This window comes from Triturus cristatus, chromosome 4_1, assembly GCF_964204655.1.
Source record: "Triturus cristatus chromosome 4_1, aTriCri1.1, whole genome shotgun sequence".
NCBI lineage: Eukaryota > Metazoa > Chordata > Amphibia > Caudata > Salamandridae > Triturus > Triturus cristatus.
Genome location: NC_140585.1, coordinates 1356614390 through 1356641164, shown reverse-complemented (window position 1 = coordinate 1356641164; position 26775 = coordinate 1356614390).

Genomic DNA, 26775 nt, shown 5'->3' with positions numbered 1-26775 from the left:
CATTAGGCCACAGTACGAGTCTAAGACCTTAGCTATTAGGCCAGAGTAAGAGATAAGACCTTAACCAGTAGGCCAGAGTAAGAGTTAAGACCTTATCCATTAGGCCGGAGTACGAGTCTAAGACCTTAGCTATTAGGCCAGAGTACGAGTCTAAGACCTTAGCTATTAGAGCAGAGTAAGCGTTAAGACCTTAACCATTAGGACAGAGTACGAGTTAAGACCTTAACCAGTAGGCCAGATTACGAAGCTAAGACCTTAGCTATTAGGCCAGAGTAAGAGTTAAGACCTTAGCTATTAGGCCAGAGTAAAAGTTAAGACCTTAACCATTAGGCCAGAGTACGAGTCTAAGACCTTAGCTATTATGCCTGAGTAAGGGTAAAGACCTTAACCAGTAGGCCAGAGTAAGAGTTAAGACCTTAAGCTGTAGGCCAGAGTACAAGTCTAAGACTTTAGCTATTAGGCCAGAGTACGAGTCTAAGACCTTAGCTATTAGGCCAGAGTAAGAGTTAAGATCTTAACCAGTAGGCCAGAGTGAGAGTTAAGACCTTAGCGATTAGGCCAGAGTAAGAGTTAGGACCTTAGCTATTAGGCCAGAGTAAGAGTTAAGACCTTAACCATTAGGCCAGAGTATGAGTCTAAGACCTTAGCTATTAGGCCAGAGTAAAAGTTAAGACCTTAACCAGTAGGCCAGAGTAAGAGTTAAGACCTCAGCTATTAGGCCAGAGTAAGAGTTAAGACCTTAACCAGTAGGCCAGAGTAAGAGTTAAGACCTTAACCATTAGGCCAGAGTACGAGTCTAAGACCTTAGCTATTAGGCCAGAGTAAGAGTTAAGACCTTAACCAGAAGGCCCGAGTAAGAGTTAAGACCTTACTTTCGGATTTTTTAGAGTCCAACCATCTTCTTCGCATGTCCCAGACAGGCTTTAGACCAGGACAGGGGACTGACACCGCTTTGTTAGCCGTTGTCGAGGAAGCCAGAGGCATACTGGACGCAGGAGGATCAGTGGCAGTGATCCTCCTCGACCTGAGTGCCGCCTTCGACACGGTGGACCATGCAACCCTTGTCCAGCGCCTTGGCCTAAGGGGAGTGGCCGATTCCGCCCTGGCCTGGATATCATCCTTCCTCAAAAACAGGTCCTTCCAAGTAGCGGACGGGTACTCCGTCTCCTCTGCTCAGCCGCTTGGGTGTGGTGTGCCTCAGGGATCTTCCCTGAGCCCCACACTCTTTAACGCTTACATGGCTCCCCTTGAGGATGTTGTAAAGCCGTATGGCATTAAATCAATAATGTATGCTGATGACACCCAGCTGATCGTCTCCCTTAACCAGGTGGACAATGCCCTGTCCAACCTGAGCAGCTGTCTAGAGGGGGTGCATCAATGGATGTGCGAATCAAGGCTAAAATTAAACGGGGAAAAATCGGAAATTCTCCTTTTAGGGACCTCCAACAAAATTCCCACTTCCCTTCCTTGGCCTCCGTGCATGGGAACACCACCCATCCCCAAGTCCGAAGTCAAGAGCTTAGGGATTTGGCTTGACCAGGATCTAAGCTTCAAAACTCAGGCGAGAAAAACGGCGGGAACTTGCTTCGGCCTGATAAAGATGGCTCGGAAGATCTTACATTTACTGCCACTCCAGTCCAGGAAACTCTTGCTACAAGGGCTCGTGAACTCCAGACTGGACTACGGAAACGTCCTGTATCTGGGAGCCCCAGCATCGGTGACCCATAGACTCCAATGCGCTCAGAACGCAGCGGCGAGAATCCTCACAGGAACTTCAACGAGGAACTCAGCTAAACCAGCTCTCAGAAGTCTGCACTGGCTGCCAGTGAAGGAGAGGGTCAATTTTAAGACCCTGTGCATCACCCACAGAATTCTGCACAATGAGGGCCCTCCCATACTCAGGACACTGGTGACTCAACAACAGTCGAGTCGCCATCTGAGGTCCAACTCTCTTTCCCTCGCCAATGTCCCCAGAATCAGGAAGGCCAGATCAGGAGGTCGCCTGTTCTCCTATAATGCTCCTAGATTGTGGAACGCCCTCCCCCTTTCCCTGAGGCAAGAACACAACTACCTCAGGTTTAGGAAACGCCTAAAAACTCTACTGTTCCCCTGAGTTCACCTCCTGACCCTTCCTTCCCTCAGTTCCGTAGTCTTTTTCAGCGCCGGGATGCCCTAGGGTAGCTGCGCGCTTAAGAAAACATAAAATCAAATCAAATCAAATCAAACCTGCAGGCCAGAGTGCGAGTCTAAGACCTTAGCTATTATCCCAGAGTAAGAGTTAAGACCTTAACCAGTAGGCCAGAGTACGAGTCTAAAACCTTAGCTATTAGGCCAGAGTAAGAGTTAAGACCTTAACCAGTAGGCCAGAGTAAGAGTTAAGACCTTAACCATTAGGCCAGAGTATGAGTCTAAGACCTTAGCTATTAGGCCAGAGTAAGAGTTAAGATCTTAGCTATTAGGCCAGAGTAGGAGTTAAAAGCTTAACCATTAGGCCAGAGCACGAGTCTAAGACCTTAGCTATTAGGCCAGAGTACGAGTCTAAGACCTTAGCTATTAGGCCAGAGTAAAAGTTAAGACCTTAACCATTAGGCCAGAGTACGAGTCTAAGACCTTAGCTATTAGGCCAGAGTAGGAGTTAAGACCTTAACCATTAGGCCAGAGTACGAGTCTAAGACCTTAGCTATTAGGCCAGAGTACGAGTCTAAGACCTTAGCTATTAGGCCAGAGTAAGAGTTAAGACCTTAACCAGTAGGCCAGAGTACAAGGCTAAGACCTTAGCTATTAGGCCAGAGTAAGAGTTAAAACCTTAGCTATTGGGCCAAAGTAAAATTTAAGACCTTAACCATTAGGCCACAGTACGAGTCTAAGACCTTAGCTATTAGGCCAGAGTAAGAGTTAAGACCTTAACCATTAGGCCAGAGTACGAGTCTAAGACCTTAGCTATTAGGCCAGAGTACGAGTCTAAGACCTTAGCTATTAGAGCAGAGTAAGCGTTAAGACCTTAACCATTAGGCCAGAGTACGAGTTAAGACCTTAACCAGTAGGCCAGAGTACAAATCTGAGACCTTAGCTATTAGGCCAGAGTAAGAGTTAAGACCTTAAACATTAGGCCAGAGTACGAGTCTAAGACCTTAGCTATTAGGCCAGAGTACGAGTCTAAGATCTTAGCTATTAGAGCAGAGTAAGCGTTAAGACCTTAACCATTAGGCCAGAGTACGAGTTAAGACCTTAACCAGTAGGCCAGAGTACGAAGCTAAGACCTTAGCTATTAGGCCCGAGTAAGAGTTAAGACCTTAGATGTTAGGCCAGAGTACGAGTCTAAGACCTTAGCTATTATCCCAGAGTAAGAGTTAAGACCTTAACCAGTAGGCCAGAGTACGAGTCTAAAACCTTAGCTATTAGGCCAGAGTAAGAGTTAAGACCTTAACCAGTAGGCCAGAGTAAGAGTTAAGACCTTAACCATTAGGCCAGAGTATGAGTCTAAGACCTTAACTATTAGGCCAGAGTAAGAGTTAAGACCTTAGCTATTAGGCCAGAGTAAGAGTTAAGACCTTAGATATTAGGCCAGAGTAGGAGTTAAAAGCTTAACCATTAGGCCAGAGTACGAGTCTAAGACCTTAGCTATTAGGCCAGAGTACGAGTCTAAGACCTTAGCTATTAGGCTAGAGTAAGAGTTAAGACCTTAACCAGTAGGCCAGAGTAAGAGTTAAGACCTTAACCAGTAGGCCAGAGTACGAGTCTAAGACCTTAGCTATTAGTCCAGTGTAAGAGTTAAGACCTTAGCTATTAGGCCAGAGTAAAAGTTAAGACCTTAACCATCAGGCCAGAGTACGAGTCTAAGACCTTAGCTATTAGGCCAGAGTAGGAGTTAAGACCTTAACCATTAGGCCAGAGTACGAGTCTAAGACCTTAGCTATTAGGCCAGAGTACGAGTCTAAGACCTTAGCTATTAGGCCAGAGTAAGAGTTAAGACCTTAACCAGTAGGCCAGAGTAAGAGTTAAGACCTTAACCAGTAGGCCAGAGTACAAGGCTAAGACCTTAGCTATTAGGCCAGAGTAAGAGTTAAAACCTTAGCTATTAGGCCAAAGTAAAAGTTAAGACCTTAACCATTAGGCCACAGTACGAGTCTAAGACCTTAGCTATTAGGCCAGAGTAAGAGATAAGACCTTAACCATTAGGCCGGAGTACGAGTCTAAGACCTTAGCTATTAGGCCAGAGTACGAGTCTAAGACCTTAGCTATTAGAGCAGAGTAAGCGTTAAGACCTTAACCATTAGGCCAGAGTACGAGTTAAGACCTTAACCAGTAGGCCAGATTACGAAGCTAAGACCTTAGCTATTAGGCCAGAGTAAGAGTTAAGATCTTAACCAGTAGGCCAGAGTGAGAGTTAAGACCTTAGCTATTAGGCCAGAGTAAGAGTTAAGACCTTAACCAGTAGGCCAGAGTACGAGTCTGAGACCTTAGCTATTAGGCCAGAGTAAGAGTTAAGAAATTAGCTATTAGTCCAGAGTAACAGTTAAGACCTTAACCAGTAGGCCAGAGTAAGAGGTAAGACCTTAACCATTAGGTCAGAGTACGAGTCTAAGACCTTAACCATTAGGCCAGAGTACGAGTTAAGACCTTAACCAGTAGGCCAGAGTACGAAGCTAAGACCTTAGCTATTAGGCCCGAGTAAGAGTTAAGACCTTAGCTGTTAGGCCAGAGTACGAGTCTAAGACCTTAGCTATTATCCCAGAGTAAGAGTTAAGACCTTAACCAGTAGGCCAGAGTACGAGTCTAAAACCTTAGCTATTAGGCCAGAGTAAGAGTTAAGACCTTAACCAGTAGGCCAGAGTAAGAGTTAAGACCTTAACCATTAGGCCAGAGTATGAGTCTAAGACCTTAACTATTAGGCCAGAGTAAGAGTTATGACCTTAGCTATTAGTCCAGAGTAACAGTTAAGACCTTAACCAGTAGGCCAGAGTAAGAGGTAAGACCTTAACCATTAGGTCAGAGTACGAGTCTAAGACCTTAGCTATTAGGCCAGAGTACGAGTTAAGACCCTAGCTATTAGGCCAGAGTAAGAGTTAAGACCTTAACCATTAGGCCAGAGTACGAGTCTAAGACCTTAGCAATTATGCCAGAGTAAGGGTAAAGACCTTAACCAGTAGGCCAGAGTAAGAGTTAAGACCTTAACCTGTAGGCCAGAGTACAAGTCTAAGACCTTAGCTATTAGGCCAGAGTACGAGTCTAAGACCTTAGCTATTAGGCCAGAGTAAGAGTTAAGATCTTAACCAGTAGGCCAGAGTGAGAGTTAAGACCTTAGCTATTAGGCCAGAGTAAGAGTTAGGACCTTAGCTATTAGGCCAGAGTAAGAGTTAAGACCTTAACCATTATGCCAGAGTATGAGTCTAAGACCTTAGCTATTAGCCCAGAGTAAAAGTTAAGACCTTAACCAGTAGGCCAGAGTAAGAGTTAAGACCTCAGCTATTAGGCCAGAGTAAGAGTTAAGACCTTAACCAGTAGGCCAGAGTAAGAGTTAAGACCTTAACCATTAGGCCAGAGTACGAGTCTAAGACCTTAGCTATTAGGCCAGAGTAAGAGTTAAGACCTTAACCAGAAGGCCCGAGTAAGAGTTAAGACCTTAACCTGCAGGCCAGAGTGCGAGTCTAAGACCTTAGCTATTATCCCAGAGTAAGAGTTAAGATCTTAACCAGTAGGCCAGAGTACGAATCTAAAACCTTAGCTATTAGGCCAGAGTAAGAGTTAAGACCTTAACCAGTAGGCCAGAGTAAGAGTTAAGACCTTAACCATTAGGCCAGAGTATGAGTCTAAGACCTTAGCTATTAGGCCAGAGTAAGAGTTAAGACCTTAGCTATCAGGCCAGAGTAGAAGTTAAAAGCTTAACCATTAGGCCAGAGCACGAGTCTAAGACCTTAGCTATTAGGCCAGAGTACGAGTCTAAGACCTTAGCTATTAGGCCAGAGTAAAAGTTTAGACCTTAACCATTAGGCCAGAGTACGAGTCTAAGACCTTAGCTATTAGGCCAGAGTAGGAGTTAAGACCTTAACCATTAGGCCAGAGTATGAGTCTAAGACCTTAGCTATTAGGCCAGAGTAGGAGTTAAGACCTTAACCATTAGGCCAGAGTACGAGTCTAAGACCTTAGCTATTAGGCCAGAGTAAGAGTTAAAACCTAAGCTATTAGGCCAGAGTAAAATTTAAGACCTTAACCATTAGGCCACAGTACGAGTCTAAGAAGACCTTAGCTATTAGGCCAGAGTAAGAGTTAAGACCTTAACCATTAGGCCAGAGTACTAGTCTAAGACCTTAGCTATTAGGCCAGAGTACGAGTTTAAGACCTTAGCTATTAGAGCAGAGTAAGCGTTAAGACCTTAACCATTAGGACAGAGTACGAGTTAAGACCTTAACCAGTAGGCCAGAGTACGAAGCTAAGACCTTAGCTATTAGGCCCGAGTAAGAGTTAAGACCTTAGCTGTTAGGCCAGAGTACGAGTCTAAGACCTTAGCTATTATCCCAGAGTAAGAGTTAAGACCTTAACCAGTAGGCCAGAGTACGAGTCTAAAACCTTAGCTATTAGGCCAGAGTAAGAGTTAAGACCTTAACCAGTGGCCAGAGTAAGAGTTAAGACCTTAACCATTAGGCCAGAGTATGAGTCTAAGACCTTAACTATTAGGCCAGAGTAAGAGTTAAGACCTTAGCTATTAGGCCAGAGTAAGAGTTAAGACCTTAGCTATTAGGCCAGAGTAGGAGTTAAAAGCGTAACCATTAGGCCAGAGTACGGATCTAAGACCTTAGCTATTAGGCCAGAGTACGAGTCTAAGACCTTAGCTATTAGGCCAGAGTAAGAGTTAAGACCTTAACCAGTAGGCCAGAGTAAGAGTTAAGACCTTAACCAGTAGGCCAGAGTACGAGTCTAAGACCTTAGCTATTAGTCCAGTGTAAGAGTTAAGACCTTAGCTATTAGGCCAGAGTAAAATTTAAGACCTTAACCATTAGGCCAGAGGACGATTCTAGGACCTTAGCTATTAGGCCAGAGTAGGAGTTAAGACCTTAACCATTAGGCCAGAGTATGAGTCTAAGACCTTAGCTATTAGGCCAGAGTACGAGTCTAAGACCTTAGCTATTAGGCCAGAGTAAGAGTTAAGACCTTAACCAGTAGGCCAGAGTAAGAGTTAAGACCTTAACCAGTAGGCCAGAGTACAAGGCTAAGACCTTAGCTATTAGGCCAGAGTAAGAGTTAAAACCTTAGCTATTAGGCCAAAGTAAAAGTTAAGACCTTAACCATTAGGCCACAGTACGAGTCTAAGACCTTAGCTATTAGGCCAGAGTAAGAGATAAGACCTTAACCATTAGGCCGGAGTACGAGTCTAAGACCTTAGCTATTAGGCCAGAGTATGAGTCTAAGACCTTAGCTATTAGAGCAGAGTAAGCGTTAAGACCTTAACCATTAGGCCAGAGTACGAGTTAAGACCTTAACCAGTAGGCCAGATTACGAAGCTAAGACCTTAGCTATTAGGCCAGAGTAAGAGTTGAGACCTTAGCTATTAGGCTAGAGTAAAAGTTAAGACCTTAACCATTAGGCCAGAGTACGAGTCTAAGACCTTAGCTATTATGCCAGAGTAAGGGTAAAGACCTTAACCAGTAGGCCAGAGTAAGAGTTAAGACCTTAACCTGTAGGCCAGAGTACAAGTCTAAGACCTTAGCTATTAGGCCAGAGTACGAGTCTAAGACCTTAGCTATTAGGCCAGAGTAAGAGTTAAGATCTTAACCAGTAGGCCCGAGTGAGAGTTAAGACCTTAGCTATTAGGCCAGAGTAAGAGTTAGGACCTTAGCTATTAGGCCAGAGTAAGAGTTAAGACCTTAACCAGTAGGCCAGAGTACGAGTCTAAAACCTTAGCTATTAGGCCAGAGTAAGAGTTAAGACCTTAACCAGTAGGCCAGAGTAAGAGTTAAGACCTTAACCATTAGGCCAGAGTATGAGTCTTAGACCTTAACTATTAGGCCAGAGTAAGAGTTAAGACCTTAGCTATTAGGCCAGAGTAAAAGTTAAGACCTTAACCATTAGGCCAGAGTACGAGTCTAAGACCTTAGCTATTAGGCCAGAGTAAGAGTTAAAACCTTAACCATTAGGCCAGAGTATGAGTCTAAGACCTTAGCTATTAGGCCAGAGTAAAAGTTAAGACCTTAACCAGTAGGCCAGAGTAAGAGTTAAGACCTCAGCTATTAGGCCAGAGTAAGAGTTAAGACCTTAACCAGTAGGCCAGAGTAAGAGTTAAGACCTTAACCATTAGGCCAGAGTACGAGTCTAAGACCTTAGCTATTAGGCCAGAGTAAGAGTTAAGACCTTAACCAGAAGGCCCGAGTAAGAGTTAAGACCTTAACCTGCAGGCCAGAGTGCGAGTCTAAGACCTTAGCTATTATCCCAGAGTAAGAGTTAAGACCTTAACCAGTAGGCCAGAGTACGAGTCTAAAACCTTAGCTATTAGGCCAGAGTAAGAGTTAAGACCTTAACCATTAGGCCAGAGTATGAGTCTAAGACCTTAGCTATTAGGCCAGAGTAAGAGTTAAGACCTTAGCTATTAGGCCAGAGTAGGAGTTAAAAGCTTAACCATTAGGCCAGAGCACGAGTCTAAGACCTTAGCTATTAGGCCAGAGTACGAGTCTAAGACCTTAGCTATTAGGCCAGAGTAAAAGTTAAGACCTTAACCATTAGGCCAGAGTACGAGTCTAAGACCTTAGCTATTAGGCCAGAGTAGGAGTTAAGACCTTAACCATTAGGCCAGAGTACGAGTCTAAGACCTTAGCTATTAGGCCAGAGTACGAGTCTAAGACCTTAGCTATTAGGCCAGAGTAAGAGTTAAGACCTTAACCAGTAGGCCAGAGTAAGAGTTAAGACCTTAACCAGTAGGCCAGAGTACAAGGCTAAGACCTTAGCTATTAGGCCAGAGTAAGAGTTAAAACCTTTGCTATTGGGCCAAAGTAAAAGTTAAGACCTTAACCATTAGGCCAGAGTAAGAGTTAAGACCTTAGCTATTAGGCCAGAGTAAAAGTTAAGACCTTAACCATTAGGCCAGAGTACGAGTCTAAGACCTTAGCTATTATGCCAGAGTAAGGGTAAAGACCTTAACCAGTAGGCCAGAGTAAGAGTTAAGACCTTAACCTGTAGGCCAGAGTACAAGTCTAAGACCTTAGCTATTAGGCCAGAGTACGAGTCTAAGACCTTAGCTATTAGGCCAGAGTAAGAGTTAAGATCTTAACCAGTAGGCCAGAGTGAGAGTTAAGACCTTAGCTATTAGGCCAGAGTAAGAGTTAGGACCTTAGCTATTAGGCCAGAGTAAGAGTTAAGACCTTAACCATTAGGCCAGAGTATGAGTCTAAGACCTTAGCTGTTAGGCCAGAGTAAAAGTTAAGACCTTAACCAGTAGGCCAGAGTAAGAGTTAAGACCTCAGCTATTAGGCCAGAGTAAGAGTTAAGACCTTAACCAGTAGGCCAGAGTACGAGTCTAAGACCTTAGCTATTAGGCCAGAGTAAGAGTTAAGACCTTAACCAGAAGGCCCGAGTAAGAGTTAAGACCTTAACCTGCAGGCCAGAGTGCGAGTCTAAGACCTTAGCTATTATCCCAGAGTAAGAGTTAAGACCTTAACCAGTAGGCCAGAGTACGAGTCTAAAACCTTAGCTATTAGGCCAGAGTAAGAGTTAAGACCTTAACCAGTAGGCCAGAGTAAGAGTTAAGACCTTAACCATTAGGCCAGAGTATGAGTCTAAGACCTTAGCTATTAGGCCAGAGTAAGAGTTAAGACCTTAGCTATTAGGCCAGAGTAAGAGTTAAAACCTTAGCTATTGGGCCAAAGTAAAAGTTAAGACCTTAACCATTAGGCCACAGTACGAGTCTAAGACCTTAGCTATTAGGCCAGAGTAAGAGATAAGACCTTAACCATTAGGCCGGAGTACGAGTCTAAGACCTTAGCTATTAGGCCAGAGTACGAGTCTAAGACCTTAGCTATTAGAGCAGAGTAAGCGTTAAGACCTTAACCATTAGGCCAGAGTACAAGTTAAGACCTTAACCAGTAGGCCAGATTACGAAGCTAAGACCTTAGCTATTAGGCCAGAGTAAGAGTTAAGACCTTAGCTATTAGGCCAGAGTAAAAGTTAAGACCTTAACCATTAGGCCAGAGTACGAGTCTAAGACCTTAGCTATTATGCCAGAGTAAGGGTAAAGACCTTAACCAGTAGGCCAGAGTAAGAGTTAAGACCTTAACCTGTAGGCCAGAGTACAAGTCTAAGACCTTAGCTATTAGGCCAGAGTACGAGTCTAAGACCTTAGCTATTAGGCCAGAGTAAGAGTTAAGATCTTAACCAGTAGGCCAGAGTGAGAGTTAAGACCTTAGCTATTAGGCCAGAGTAAGAGTTAGGACCTTAGCTATTAGGCCAGAGTAAGAGTTAAGACCTTAACCATTAGGCCAGAGTATGAGTCTAAGACTTTAGCTATTAGGCCAGAGTAAAAGTTAAGACCTTAACCAGTAGGGCAGAGTAAGAGTTAAGACCTCAGCTATTAGGCAAGAGGAAGAGTTAAGACCTTAACCAGTAGGCCAGAGTAAGAGTTAAGACCTTAACCATTAGGCCAGAGTACGAGTCTAAGACCTTAGCTATTAGGCCAGAGTAAGAGTTAAGACCTTAACCAGAAGGCCCGAGTAAGAGTTAAGACCTTAACCTGCAGGCCAGAGTGCGAGTCTAAGACCTTAGCTATTATCCCAGAGTAAGAGTTAAGACCTTAACCAGTAGGCCAGAGTACGAGTCTAAAACCTTAGCTATTAGGCCAGAGTAAGAGTTAAGACCTTAACCAGTAGGGCAGAGTAAGAGTTAAGACCTTAACCATTAGGCCAGAGTATGAGTCTAAGACCTTAGCTATTAGGCCAGAGTAAGAGTTAAGACCTTAGCTATTAGGCCAGAGTAGGAGTTAAAAGCTTAACCATTAGGCCAGAGCACGAGTCTAAGACCTTAGCTATTAGGCCAGAGTACGAGTCTAAGACCTTAGCTATTAGGCCAGAGTAAAAGTTAAGACCTTAACCATTAGGCCAGAGTACGAGTCTAAGACCTTAGCTATTAGGCCAGAGTAGGAGTTAAGACCTTAACCATTAGGCCAGAGTACGAGTCTAAGACCTTAGCTATTAGGCCAGAGTACGAGTCTAAGACCTTAGCTATTAGGCCAGAGTAAGAGTTAAGACCTTAACCAGTAGGCCAGAGTAAGAGTTAAGACCTTAACCAGTAGGCCAGGGTACGAGGCTAAGACCTTAGCTATTAGGCCAGAGTAAGAGTTAAAACCTTAGCTATTAGGCCAGAGTAAAATTTAAGACCTTAACCATTAGGCCACAGTACGAGTCTAAGACCTTAGCTATTAGGCCAGAGTAAGAGTTAAGACCTTAACCATTAGGCCAGAGTACGAGTCTAAGACCTTAGCTATTAGGCCAGAGTACGAGTCTAAGACCTTAGCTATTAGAGCAGAGTAAGCGTTAAGACCTTAACCATTAGGCCAGAGTACGAGTTAAGACCTTAACCAGTAGGCCAGAGTACGAAGCTAAGACCTTAGCTATTAGGCCCGAGTAAGAGTTAAGACCTTAGCTGTTAGGCCAGAGTACGAGACTAAGACCTTAGCTATTATCCCAGAGTAAGAGTTAAGACCTTAACCAGTAGACCAGAGTATGAGTCTAAAACCTTAGCTATTAGGCCAGAGTAAGAGTTAAGACCTTAACCAGTAGGCCAGAGTAAGAGTTAAGACCTTAACTATTAGGCCAGAGTAAGAGTTAAGACCTTAGCTATTAGGCCAGAGTAAGAGTTAAGACCTTAGCTATTAGGCCAGAGTAGGAGTTAAAAGCTTAACCATTAGGCCAGAGTACGAGTCTAAGACCTTAGCTATTAGGCCAGAGTACGAGTCTAAGACCTTAGCTATTAGGCCAGAGTAAGAGTTAAGACCTTAACCAGTAGGCCAGAGTAAGAGTTAAGACCTTAACCAGTAGGCCAGAGTACGAGTCTAAGACCTTAGCTATTAGTCCAGTGTAAGAGTTAAGACCTTAGCTATTAGGCCAGAGTAAAAGTTAAGACCTTAACCATTAGGCCAGAGTACGAGTCTAAGACCTTAGCTATTAGGCCAGAGTAGGAGTTAAGACTTTAACCATTAGGCCAGAGTACGAGTCTAAGACCTTAGCTATTAGGCCAGAGTAAGAGTTAAGACCTTAACCAGTAGGCCAGAGTAAGAGTTAAGACCTTAACCAGTAGGCCAGAGTACAAGGCTAAGACCTTAGCTATTAGGTCAGAGTAAGAGTTAAAACCTTAGCTATTAGGCCAAAGTAAAAGTTAAGACCTTAACCATTAGGCCACAGTACGAGTCTAAGACCTTAGCTATTAGGCCAGAGTAAGAGATAAGACCTTAACCATTAGGCCGGAGTACGAGTCTAAGACCTTAGCTATTAGGCCAGAGTACGAGTCTAAGCCCTTAGCTATTAGAGCAGAGTAAGCGTTAAGACCTTAACCATTAGGCCAGAGTACGAGTTAAGACCTTAACCAGTAGGCCAGATTACGAAGCTAAGACGTTAGCTATTAGGCCAGAGTAAGAGTTAAGACCTTAGCTATTAGGCCAGAGTAAAAGTTAAGACCTTAACCATTAGGCCAGAGTACGAGTCTAAGACCTTAGCTATTAGGCCAGAGTAAGAGTTAAGACCTTAACCATTAGGCCAGAGTACGAGTCTGGGACCGTAGCTATTAGGCCAGAGTACGAGTCTAAGACCTTAGCTATTAGGCCAGAGTAAGAGTTAAGACCTTAGCTATTAGGCCAGAGTAAGAGTTAAGACCTTAACCATTAGGCCAGAGTACGAGTCTAATACCTTAGCTATTAGGCCAGAGTAAGTGTTAAGACCTTAGCTATTAGGCCAGAGTAAGAGTTAAGTCCTTAACCATTAGGCCAGAGTACTAGTCTAAGACCGTAGCTATTAGGCCAGAGTAAGTGTTAAGACCTTAGCTATTAGGCCAGAATAAGAGTTAAGACCTTAACCAGTAGGCCAGAGTAAGAGTTAAGACCGTAACCAATAGGCCAGAGTAAGAGATAAGACCTTAACCATTAGGCCAGAGTACGAGTCTAAGACCTTAGCTATTAGGCCAGAGTACGAGTCTAGGACCTTAGCTATTAGAGCAGAGTAAACGTTAAGGCCTTAACCATTAGGCCAGAGTACGAGTTAAGACCTTAACCAGTAGGCCAGAGTACAAGGCTAAGACCTTAGCTATTAGGCCAGAGTAAGAGTTAAAACCTTAGCTATTAGGCCAAAGTAAAAGTTAAGACCTTAACCATTAGGCCACAGTACGAGTCTAAGACCTTAGCTATTAGGCCAGAGTAAGAGATAAGACCTTAACCATTAGGCCGGAGTACGAGTCTAAGACCTTAGCTATTAGGCCAGAGTATGAGTCTAAGACCTTAGCTATTAGAGCAGAGTAAGCGTTAAGACCTTAACCATTAGGCCAGAGTACGAGTTAAGACCTTAACCAGTAGGCCAGATTACGAAGCTAAGACCTTAGCTATTAGGCCAGAGTAAGAGTTGAGAACTTAGCTATTAGGCTAGAGTAAAAGTTAAGACCTTAACCATTAGGCCAGAGTACGAGTCTAAGACCTTAGCTATTATGCCAGAGTAAGGGTAAAGACCTTAACCAGTAGGCCAGAGTAAGAGTTAAGACCTTAACCTGTAGGCCAGAGTACAAGTCTAAGACCTTAGCTATTAGGCCAGAGTACGAGTCTAAGACCTTAGCTATTAGGCCAGAGTAAGAGTTAAGATCTTAACCAGTAGGCCCGAGTGAGAGTTAAGACCTTAGCTATTAGGCCAGAGTAAGAGTTAGGACCTTAGCTATTAGGCCAGAGTAAGAGTTAAGACCTTAACCAGTAGGCCAGAGTACGAGTCTAAAACCTTAGCTATTAGGCCAGAGTAAGAGTTAAGACCTTAACCAGTAGGCCAGAGTAAGAGTTAAGACCTTAACCATTAGGCCAGAGTATGAGTCTAAGACCTTAACTATTAGGCCAGAGTAAGAGTTAAGACCTTAGCTATTAGGCCAGAGTAAAAGTTAAGACCTTAACCATTAGGCCAGAGTACGAGTCTAAGACCTTAGCTATTAGGCCAGAGTAAGAGTTAAAACCTTAGCTATTAGGCCAGAGTAGGAGTTAAAAGCTTAACCATTAGGCCAGAGCACGAGTCTAAGACCTTAGCTATTAGGCCAGAGTACGAGTCTAAGACCTTAGCTATTAGGCCAGAGTAAAAGTTAAGACCTTAACCATTAGGCCAGAGTACGAGTCTAAGACCTTAGCATTTAGGCCAGAGTAGGAGTTAAGACCTTAACCATTAGGCCAGAGTACGAGTCTAAGACCTTAGCTATTAGGCCAGAGTACGAGTCTAAGACCTTAGCTATTAGGCCAGAGTAAGAGTTAAGACCTTAACCAGTAGGCCAGAGTAAGAGTTAAGACCTTAACCAGTAGGCCAGGGTACGAGGCTAAGACCTTAGCTATTAGGCCAGAGTAAGAGTTAAAACCTTAGCTATTAGGCCAGAGTAAAATTTAAGACCTTAACCATTAGGCCACAGTACGAGTCTAAGACCTTAGCTATTAGGCCAGAGTAAGAGTTAAGACCTTAACCATTAGGCCAGAGTACGAGTCTAAGACCTTAGCTATTAGGCCAGAGTACGAGTCTAAGACCTTAGCTATTAGAGCAGAGTAAGCGTTAAGACCTTAACCATTAGGCCAGAGTACGAGTTAAGACCTTAACCAGTAGGCCAGAGTACGAAGCTAAGACCTTAGCTATTAGGCCCGAGTAAGAGTTAAGACCTTAGCTGTTAGGCCAGAGTACTAGACTAAGACCTTAGCTAGTATCCCAGAGTAAGAGTTAAGACCTTAACCAGTAGACCAGAGTATGAGTCTAAAACCTTAGCTATTAGGCCAGAGTAAGAGTTAAGACCTTAACCAGTAGGCCAGAGTAAGAGTTAAGACCTTAACTATTAGGCCAGAGTAAGAGTTAAGACCTTAGCTATTAGGCCAGAGTAAGAGTTAAGACCTTAGCTATTAGGCCAGAGTAGGAGTTAAAAGCTTAACCATTAGGCCAGAGTACGAGTCTAAGACCTTAGCTATTAGGCCAGAGTACGAGTCTAAGACCTTAGCTATTAGGCCAGAGTAAGAGTTAAGACCTTAACCAGTAGGCCAGAGTACGAGTCTAAGACCTTAGCTATTAGTCCAGTGTAAGAGTTAAGACCTTAGCTATTAGGCCAGAGTAAAAGTTAAGACCTTAACCATTAGGCCAGAGTACGAGTCTAAGACCTTAGCTATTAGGCCAGAGTAGGAGTTAAGACTTTAACCATTAGGCCAGAGTACGAGTCTAAGACCTTAGCTATTAGGCCAGAGTAAGAGTTAAGACCTTAACCAGTAGGCCAGAGTAAGAGTTAAGACCTTAACCAGTAGGCCAGAGTACAAGGCTAAGACCTTAGCTATTAGGCCAGAGTAAGAGTTAAAACCTTAGCTATTAGGCCAAAGTAAAAGTTAAGACCTTAACCATTAGGCCACAGTACGAGTCTAAGACCTTAGCTATTAGGCCAGAGTAAGAGATAAGACCTTAACCATTAGGCCGGAGTACGAGTCTAAGACCTTAGCTATTAGGCCAGAGTACGAGTCTAAGCCCTTAGCTATTAGAGCAGAGTAAGCGTTAAGACCTTAACCATTAGGCCAGAGTACGAGTTAAGACCTTAACCAGTAGGCCAGATTACGAAGCTAAGACGTTAGCTATTAGGCCAGAGTAAGAGTTAAGACCTTAGCTATTAGGCCAGAGTAAAAGTTAAGACCTTAACCATTAGGCCAGAGTACGAGTCTAAGACCTTAGCTATTAGGCCAGAGTAAGAGTTAAGACCTTAACCATTAGGCCAGAGTACGAGTCTGGGACCGTAGCTATTAGGCCAGAGTACGAGTCTAAGACCTTAGCTATTAGGCCAGAGTAAGAGTTAAGACCTTAGCTATTAGGCCAGAGTAAGAGTTAAGACCTTAACCATTAGGCCAGAGTACGAGTCTAATACCTTAGCTATTAGGCCAGAGTAAGTGTTAAGACCTTAGCTATTAGGCCAGAGTAAGAGTTAAGTCCTTAACCATTAGGCCAGAGTACTAGTCTAAGACCGTAGCTATTAGGCCAGAGTAAGTGTTAAGACCTTAGCTATTAGGCCAGAATAAGAGTTAAGACCTTAACCAGTAGGCCAGAGTAAGAGTTAAGACCGTAACCAATAGGCCAGAGTAAGAGATAAGACCTTAACCATTAGGCCAGAGTACGAGTCTAAGACCTTAGCTATTAGGCCAGAGTACGAGTCTAGGACCTTAGCTATTAGAGCAGAGTAAACGTTAAGGCCTTAACCATTAGGCCAGAGTACGAGTTAAGACCTTAACCAGTAGGCCAGAGTACGAAGCTAAGACCTTAGCTATTAGGCCAGAGTAAGAGTTAAGACCTTAGCTATTAGGCCAGAGAAAAAGTTAAGACCTTAACCATTAGGCCAGAGTACGAGTCTAAGACCTTAGCTATTAGGCCAGAGTAAGAGTTAAGACCTTAACCATTAAGCCAGAGTACGTGTCTAGGACCTTAGCTATTTGGCCAGAGTACGAGTCTAAGACCTTAGCTATTAGGCCAGAGTAAGAGTTAAGACCTTAGATATTAGGCCAGAGTAAGAGTTAAGACCTTAATCATTAGGCCAGAGTACAAGTCTAAGACCTTAGCTATTAGGCCAGAGTAAGTGTTAAGACCTTAGCTATTAGGCCAGAGTAAGAGTTAAGACCTTAACCAGTAGGCCAGAGTAAGAGTTAAGACCTTAACCATTAGGCCAGAGTACGAGTCTAAGACCTTAGCTATTAGGCCAGAGTACGAGTCTAAGACCTTAACCAATAGGCCAGAGTAAGAGTTAAGACCTTAACCATTAGGCCAAAGTACGAGTCTAAGATCTTAGCTATTAGGCCAGAGTAAGAGTTAAGACCTTAGCTATTAGGCCAGATTACGAGTCTAAGACCTTTGCTATTAGGCCAGAGTAAGAGTTAAGACCTTAGCTATTAGGCCAGAGTAAGAGTTAAGACCTTAACCAGTAGGCCAGAGTAAGAGTTAAGACCTTAACCATTAGGCCAGAGTATGAGTCTAAGACCTTAGCTATTAGGCCAGAGTAAGAGTTAAGACCTTAGCTATTAGGCAAGAGTAAGCGTTAAGACCTTAGCTATTAGGCCAGAGTAAGAGTTAAGACCTTAACCAGTAGGCCAGAGTAAGAGTTAAGACCTTAACCAGTAGGCCAGAGTAAGAGTTAAGACCTTAACCATTAGGCCAGAGTATGAGTCTAAGACCTTAGCTATTAGGCCAGAGTAAGAGTTAAGACCTTAACCAGTAGGCCAAAGTAAGAGTTAAGACCTTAACCAGCAGGCCAGAGTACGAGTCTAAGACCTTAGCTATTAGGCCAGAGTAAGAGTTAAGACCTTAACCATTAGGCCAGTGTACAAATCTAAGACCTTAGCTATTAGGCCAGAGTAAGAGTTAAGACCTTAACCAGTAGGCCAGAGTAAGAGTTAAGACCTTAACCATTAGGCAAGAGTACGAGTCTAAGTCCTTAGCTATTAGGCCAGAGTAAGAGTTAAGACCTTAGCTATTAGGCCAGAGTAAGAGTTAAGACCTTAACCAATAGGCCAGAGTACGAGTCTAAGACCTTAGCTATTAGGACAGAGTAAGAGTTAAGACCTTAGCTATTAGGCCAGAGTAACAGTTAAGACCTTAACCAGTAGGCCAGAGTAAGAGGTAAGACCTTAACCATTAGGCCAGAGTACGAGTCTAAGACCTTAGCTATTAGGACAGAGTAAGAGTTAAGACCTTAGCTATTAGGCCAGAGTAACAGTTAAGACCTTAACCAGTAGGCCAGAGTAAGAGTTAAGACCTTAGCTATTAGGCCAGATTACGAGTCTAAGACCTTAGCTATTAGGCCAGAGTAAGTGTTAAGACCTTAGCTATTAGGCCAGAGTAAGAGTTAAGACCTTAACCAGTAGGCCAGAGTAAGAGTTAAGACCTTAACCATTAGGCCAGAGTACGAGTCTATGACCTTAGCTATTAGGCCAGAGTACGAGTCTAAGACCTTAACCAGTAGGCCAGAGTAAGAGTTAAGACCTTAACCATTAGGCCAAAGTACGAGTCTAAGATCTTAGCTATTAGGCCAGAGTAAGAGTTAAGACCTTAGCTATTAGGCCACATTACGAGTCTAAGATCTTTGCTATTAGGCCAGAGTAAGAGTTAAGACCTTAGCTATTAGGCCAGAGTAAGAGTTAAGACCTTAACCAGTAGGCCAGAGTACGAGTCTAAGACCTTAGCTATTATGCCAGAGTAAGGGTAAAGACCTTAACCAGTAGGCCAGAGTAAGAGTTAAGACCTTAACCTGTAGGCCAGAGTACAAGTCTAAGACCTTAGCTATTAGGCCAGAGTACGAGTCTAAGACCTTAGCTATTAGGCCAGAGTAAGAGTTAAGACCTTAACCATTAGGCCAGAGTACGAGTTAAGACCTTAACCAGTAGGCCAGATTACGAAGCTAAGACCTTAGCTATTAGGCCAGAGTAAGAGTTGAGACCTTAGCTATTAGGCCAGAGTAAAAGTTAAGACCTTAACCATTAGGCCAGAGTACGAGTCTAAGACCTTAGCTATTATGCCAGAGTAAGGGTAAAGACCTTAACCAGTAGGCCAGAGTAAGAGTTAAGACCTTAACCTGTAGGCCAGAGTACAAGTCTAAGACCTTAGCTATTAGGCCAGAGTACGAGTCTAAGACCTTAGCTATTAGGCCAGAGTAAGAGTTAAGATCTTAACCAGTAGGCCAGAGTGAGAGTTACGACCTTAGCTATTAGGCCAGAGTAAGAGTTAGGACCTTAGCTATTAGGCTAGAGTAAGAGTTAAGACCTTAACCATTAGGCCAGAGGATGAGTCTAAGACCTTAGCTATTAGGTCAGAGTAAAAGTTAAGACCTTAACCAGTAGGCCAGAGTAAGAGTTAAGACCTCAGCTATTAGGCCAGAGTAAGAGTTAAGACCTTAACCAGTAGGCCAGAGTAAGAGTTAAGACCTTAACCATTAGGCCAGAGTACGAGTCTAAGACCTTAGCTATTAGGCCAGAGTAAGAGTTAAGACCTTAACCAGAAGGCCCGAGTAACAGTTAAGACCTTAACCTGCAGGCCAGAGTGCGAGTCTAAGACCTTAGCTATTATCCCAGAGTAAGAGTTAAGACCTTAACCAGTAGGCCAGAGTACGAGTCTAAAACCTTAGCTATTAGGCCAGAGTAAGAGTTAAGACCTTAACCAGTAGGCCAGAGTAAGAGTTAAGACCTTAACCATTAGGCCAGAGTATGAGTCTAAGACCTTAGCTATTAGGCCAGAGTAAGAGTTAAGACCTTAGCTATTAGGCCAGAGTAAGAGTTAAAACCTTAGCTATTGGGCCAAAGTAAAAGTTAAGACCTTAACCATTAGGCCACAGTACGAGTCTAAGACCTTAGCTATTAGGCCAGAGTAAGAGATAAGACCTTAACCATTAGGCCGGAGTACGAGTCTAAGACCTTAGCTATTAGGCCAGAGTACGAGTCTAAGACCTTAGCTATTAGAGCAGAGTAAGCGTTAAGACCTTAACCATTAGGCCAGAGTACAAGTTAAGACCTTAACCAGTAGGCCAGATTACGAAGCTAAGACCTTAGCTATTAGGCCAGAGTAAGAGTTAAGACCTTAGCTATTAGGCCAGAGTAAAAGTTAAGACCTTAACCATTAGGCCAGAGTACGAGTCTAAGACCTTAGCTATTATGCCAGAGTAAGGGTAAAGACCTTAACCAGTAGGCCAGAGTAAGAGTTAAGACCTTAACCTGTAGGCCAGAGTACAAGTCTAAGACCTTAGCTATTAGGCCAGAGTACGAGTCTAAGACCTTAGCTATTAGGCCAGAGTAAGAGTTAAGACCTTAACCATTAGGCCAGAGTACGAGTTAAGACCTTAACCAGTAGGCCAGATTACGAAGCTAAGACCTTAGCTATTAGGCCAGAGTAAGAGTTGAGACCTTAGCTATTAGGCCAGAGTAAAAGTTAAGACCTTAACCATTAGGCCAGAGTACGAGTCTAAGACCTTAGCTATTATGCCAGAGTAAGGGTAAAGACCTTAACCAGTAGGCCAGAGTAAGAGTTAAGACCTTAACCTGTAGGCCAGAGTACAAGTCTAAGACCTTAGCTATTAGGCCAGAGTACGAGTCTAAGACCTTAGCTATTAGGCCAGAGTAAGAGTTAAGATCTTAACCAGTAGGCCAGAGTGAGAGTTAAGACCTTAGCTATTAGGCCAGAGTAAGAGTTAGGACCTTAGCTATTAGGCTAGAGTAAGAGTTAAGACCTTAACCATTAGGCCAGAGTATGAGTCTAAGACCTTAGCTATTAGGTCAGAGTAAAAGTTAAGACCTTAACCAGTAGGGCAGAGTAAGAGTTAAGACCTCAGCTATTAGGCCAGAGTAAGAGTTAAGACCTTAACCAGTAGGCCAGAGTAAGAGTTAAGACCTTAACCATTAGGCCAGAGTACGAGTCTAAGACCTTAGCTATTAGGCCAGAGTAAGAGTTAAGACCTTAACCAGAAGGCCCGAGTAAGAGTTAAGACCTTAACCTGCAGGCCAGAGTGCGAGTCTAAGACCTTAGCTATTATCCCAGAGTAAGAGTTAGGACCTTAGCTATTAGGCTAGAGTAAGAGTTAAGACCTTAACCATTAGGCCAGAGTATGAGTCTAAGACCTTAGCTATTAGGTCAGAGTAAAAGTTAAGACCTTAACCAGTAGGGCAGAGTAAGAGTTAAGACCTCAGCTATTAGGCCAGAGTAAGAGTTAGGACCTTAGCTATTAGGCTAGAGTAAGAGTTAAGACCTTAACCATTAGGCCAGAGTATGAGTCTAAGACCTTAGCTATTAGGTCAGAGTAAAAGTTAAGACCTTAACCAGTAGGGCAGAGTAAGAGTTAAGACCTCAGCTATTAGGCCAGAGTAAGAGTTAAGACCTTAACCAGTAGGCCAGAGTAAGAGTTAAGACCTTAACCATTAGGCCAGAGTACGAGTCTAAGACCTTAGCTATTAGGCCAGAGTAAGAGTTAAGACCTTAACCAGAAGGCCCGAGTAAGAGTTAAGACCTTAACCTGCAGGCCAGAGTGCGAGTCTAAGACCTTAGCTATTATCCCAGAGTAAGAGTTAAGACCTTAACCAGTAGGCCAGAGTACGAGTCTAAAACCTTAGCTATTAGGAGAGAGTAAGAGTTAAGACCTTAACCAGTAGGCCAGAGTAAGAGTTAAGACCTTAACCATTAGGCCAGAGTATGAGTCTAAGACCTTAGCTATTAGGCCAGAGTAAGAGTTAAGACCTTAGCTATTAGGCCAGAGTAGGAGTTAAAAGCTTAACCATTAGGCCAGAGCACGAGTCTAAGACCTTAGCTATTAGGCCAGAGTACGAGTCTAAGACCTTAGCTATTAGGCCAGAGTAAAAGTTAAGACCTTAACCATTAGGCCAGAGTACGAGTCTAAGACCTTAGCTATTAGGCCAGAGTAGGAGTTAAGACCTTAACCATTAGGCCAGAGTACGAGTCTAAGACCTTAGCTATTAGGCCAGAGTACGAGTCTAAGACCTTAGCTATTAGGCCAGAGTAAGAGTTAAGACCTTAACCAGTAGGCCAGAGTAAGAGTTAAGACCTTAACCAGTAGGCCAGGGTACGAGGCTAAGACCTTAGCTATTAGGCCAGAGTAAGAGTTAAAACCTTAGCTATTAGGCCAGAGTAAAATTTAAGACCTTAACCATTAGGCCACAGTACGAGTCTAAGACCTTAGCTATTAGGCCAGAGTAAGAGTTAAGACCTTAACCATTAGGCCAGAGTACGAGTCTAAGACCTTAGCTATTAGGCCAGAGTACGAGTCTAAGACCTTAGCTATTAGAGCAGAGTAAGCGTTAAGACCTTAACCATTAGGCCAGAGTACGAGTTAAGACCTTAACCAGTAGGCCAGAGTACGAAGCTAAGACCTTAGCTATTAGGCCCGAGTAAGAGTTAAGACCTTAGCTGTTAGGCCAGAGTACGAGACTAAGACCTTAGCTATTATCCCAGAGTAAGAGTTAAGACCTTAACCAGTAGGCCAGAGTATGAGTCTAAAACCTTAGCTATTAGGCCAGAGTAAGAGTTAAGACCTTAACCAGTAGGCCAGAGTAAGAGTTAAGACCTTAACTATTAGGCCAGAGTAAGAGTTAAGACCTTAGCTATTAGGCCAGAGTAAGAGTTAAGACCTTAGCTATTAGGCCAGAGTAGGAGTTAAAAGCTTAACCATTAGGCCAGAGTACGAGTCTAAGACCTTAGCTATTAGGCCAGAGTACGAGTCTAAGACCTTAGCTATTAGGCCAGAGTAAGAGTTAAGACCTTAACCAGTAGGCCAGAGTAAGAGTTAAGACCTTAACCAGTAGGCCAGAGTACGAGTCTAAGACCTTAGCTATTAGTCCAGTGTAAGAGTTAAGACCTTAGCTATTAGGCCAGAGTAAAAGTTAAGACCTTAACCATTAGGCCAGAGTACGAGTCTAAGACCTTAGCTATTAGGCCAGAGTAGGAGTTAAGACTTTAACCATTAGGCCAGAGTACGAGTCTAAGACCTTAGTTATTAGGCCAGAGTAAGAGTTAAGACCTTAACCAGTAGGCCAGAGTAAGAGTTAAGACCTTAACCAGTAGGCCAGAGTACAAGGCTAAGACCTTAGCTATTAGGCCAGAGTAAGAGTTAAAACCTTAGCTATTAGGCCAAAGTAAAAGTTAAGACCTTAACCATTAGGCCACAGTACGAGTGTAAGACCTTAGCTATTAGGCCAGAGTAAGAAATAAGACCTTAACCATTAGGCCGGAGTACGAGTCTAAGACCTTAGCTATTAGGCCAGAGTACGAGTCTAACCCCTTAGCTATTAGAGCAGAGTAAGCGTTAAGACCTTAACCATTAGGCCAGAGTACGAGTTAAGACCTTAACCAGTAGGCCAGATTACGAAGCTAAGACGTTAGCTATTAGGCCAGAGTAAGAGTTAAGACCTTAGCTATTAGGCCAGAGTAAAAGTTAAGACCTTAACCATTAGGCCAGAGTACGAGTCTAAGACCTTAGCTATTAGGCCAGAGTAAGAGTTAAGACCTTAACCATTAGGCCAGAGTACGAGTCTGGGACCGTAGCTATTAGGCCAGAGTACGAGTCTAAGACCTTAGCTATTAGGCCAGAGTAAGAGTTAAGACCTTAGCTATTAGGCCAGAGTAAGAGTTAAGACCTTAACCATTAGGCCAGAGTACGAGTCTAATACCTTAGCTAATAGGCCAGAGTAAGTGTTAAGACCTTAGCTATTAGGCCAGAGTAAGAGTTAAGTCCTTAACCATTAGGCCAGAGTACTAGTCTAAGACCGTAGCTATTAGGCCAGAGTAAGTGTTAAGACCTTAGCTATTAGGCCAGAATAAGAGTTAAGACCTTAACCAGTAGGCCAGAGTAAGAGTTAAGACCGTAACCAATAGGCCAGAGTAAGAGATAAGACCTTAACCATTAGGCCAGAGTACGAGTCTAAGACCTTAGCTATTAGGCCAGAGTACGAGTCTAGGACCTTAGCTATTAGAGCAGAGTAAACGTTAAGGCCTTAACCATTAGGCCAGAGTACGAGTTAAGACCTTAACCAGTAGGCCAGAGTACGAAGCTAAGACCTTAGCTATTAGGCCAGAGTAAGAGTTAAGACCTTAGCTATTAGGCCAGAGAAAAAGTTAAGACCTTAACCATTAGGCCAGAGTACGAGTCTAAGACCTTAGCTATTAGGCCAGAGTAAGAGTTAAGACCTTAACCATTAAGCCAGAGTACGTGTCTAGGACCTTAGCTATTTGGCCAGAGTACGAGTCTAAGACCTTAGCTATTAGGCCAGAGTAAGAGTTAAGACCTTAGATATTAGGCCAGAGTAAGAGTTAAGACCTTAATCATTAGGCCAGAGTACGAGTCTAAGACCTTAGCTATTAGGCCAGAGTAAGTGTTAAGACCTTAGCTATTAGGCCAGAGTAAGAGTTAAGACCTTAACCAGTAGGCCAGAGTAAGAGTTAAGACCTTAACCATTAGGCCAGAGTACGAGTCTAAGACCTTAGCTATTAGGCCAGAGTACGAGTCTAAGACCTTAACCAATAGGCCAGAGTAAGAGTTAAGACCTTAACCATTAGGCCAAAGTACGAGTCTAAGATCTTAGCTATTAGGCCAGAGTAAGAGTTAAGACCTTAGCTATTAGACCAGATTACGAGTCTAAGACCTTTGCTATTAGGCCAGAGTAAGAGTTAAGACCTTAGCTATTAGGCCAGAGTAAGAGTTAAGACCTTAACCAGTAGGCCAGAGTAAGAGTTAAGACCTTAACCATTAGGCCAGAGTATGAGTCTAAGACCTTAGCTATTAGGCCAGAGTAAGAGTTAAGACCTTAGCTATTAGGCAAGAGTAAGCGTTAAGACCTTAGCTATTAGGCCAGAGTAAGAGTTAAGACCTTAACCAGTAGGCCAGAGTAAGAGTTAAGACCTTAACCAGTAGGCCAGAGTAAGAGTTAAGACCTTAACCATTAGGCCAGAGTATGAGTCTAAGACCTTAGCTATTAGGCCAGAGTAAGAGTTAAGACCTTAACCAGTAGGCCAAAGTAAGAGTTAAGACCTTAACCAGCAGGCCAGAGTACGAGTCTAAGACCTTAGCTATTAGGCCAGAGTAAGAGTTAAGACCTTAACCATTAGGCCAGTGTACAAATCTAAGACCTTAGCTATTAGGCCAGAGTAAGAGTTAAGACCTTAACCATTAGGCAAGAGTACGAGTCTAAGACCTTAGCTATTAGGCCAGAGTAAGAGTTAAGACCTTAGCTATTAGGCCAGAGTAAGAGTTAAGACCTTAACCAATAGGCCAGAGTACGAGTCTAAGACCTTAGCTATTAGGACAGAGTAAGAGTTAAGACCTTAGCTATTAGGCCAGAGTAACAGTTAAGACCTTAACCAGTAGGCCAGAGTAAGAGGTAAGACCTTAACCATTAGGCCAGAGTACGAGTCTAAGACCTTAGCTATTAGGACAGAGTAAGAGTTAAGACCTTAGCTATTAGGCCAGAGTAACAGTTAAGACCTTAACCAGTAGGCCAGAGTAAGAGTTAAGACCTTAGCTATTAGGCCAGATTACGAGTCTAAGACCTTAGCTATTAGGCCAGAGTAAGTGTTAAGACCTTAGCTATTAGGCCAGAGTAAGAGTTAAGACCTTAACCAGTAGGCCAGAGTAAGAGTTAAGACCTTAACCATTAGGCCAGAGTACGAGTCTATGACCTTAGCTATTAGGCCAGAGTACGAGTCTAAGACCTTAACCAGTAGGCCAGAGTAAGAGTTAAGACCTTAACCATTAGGCCAAAGTACGAGTCTAAGATCTTCGCTATTAGGCCAGAGTAAGAGTTAAGACCTTAGCTATTAGGCCACATTACGAGTCTAAGATCTTTGCTATTAGGCCAGAGTAAGAGTTAAGACCTTAGCTATTAGGCCAGAGTAAGAGTTAAGACCTTAACCAGTAGGCCAGAGTACGAGTCTAAGACCTTAGCTATTATGCCAGAGTAAGGGTAAAGACCTTAACCAGTAGGCCAGAGTAAGAGTTAAGACCTTAACCTGTAGGCCAGAGTACAAGTCTAAGACCTTAGCTATTAGGCCAGAGTACGAGTCTAAGACCTTAGCTATTAGGCCAGAGTAAGAGTTAAGACCTTAACCATTAGGCCAGAGTACGAGTTAAGACCTTAACCAGTAGGCCAGATTACGAAGCTAAGACCTTAGCTATTAGGCCAGAGTAAGAGTTGAGACCTTAGCTATTAGGCCAGAGTAAAAGTTAAGACCTTAACCATTAGGCCAGAGTACGAGTCTAAGACCTTAGCTATTATGCCAGAGTAAGGGTAAAGACCTTAACCAGTAGGCCAGAGTAAGAGTTAAGACCTTAACCTGTAGGCCAGAGTACAAGTCTAAGACCTTAGCTATTAGGCCAGAGTACGAGTCTAAGACCTTAGCTATTAGGCCAGAGTAAGAGTTAAGATCTTAACCAGTAGGCCAGAGTGAGAGTTAAGACCTTAGCTATTAGGCCAGAATAAGAGTTAGGACCTTAGCTATTAGGCTAGAGTAAGAGTTAAGACCTTAACCATTAGGCCAGAGTATGAGTCTAAGACCTTAGCTATTAGGTCAGAGTAAAAGTTAAGACCTTAACCAGTAGGCCAGAGTAAGAGTTAAGACCTCAGCTATTAGGCCAGAGTAAGAGTTAAGACCTTAACCAGTAGGCCAGAGTAAGAGTTAAGACCTTAACCATTAGGCCAGAGTACGAGTCTAAGACCTTAGCTATTAGGCCAGAGTAAGAGTTAAGACCTTAACCAGAAGGCCCGAGTAAGAGTTAAGACCTTAACCTGCAGGCCAGAGTGCGAGTCTAAGACCTTAGCTATTATCCCAGAGTAAGAGTTAAGACCTTAACCAGTAGGCCAGAGTACGAGTCTAAAACCTTAGCTATTAGGCCAGAGTAAGAGTTAAGACCTTAACCAGTAGGCCAGAGTAAGAGTTAAGACCTTAACCATTAGGCCAGAGTATGAGTCTAAGACCTTAGCTATTAGGCCAGAGTAAGAGTTAAGACCTTAGCTATTAGGCCAGAGTAGGAGTTAAAAGCTTAACCATTAGGCCAGAGCACGAGTCTAAGACCTTAGCT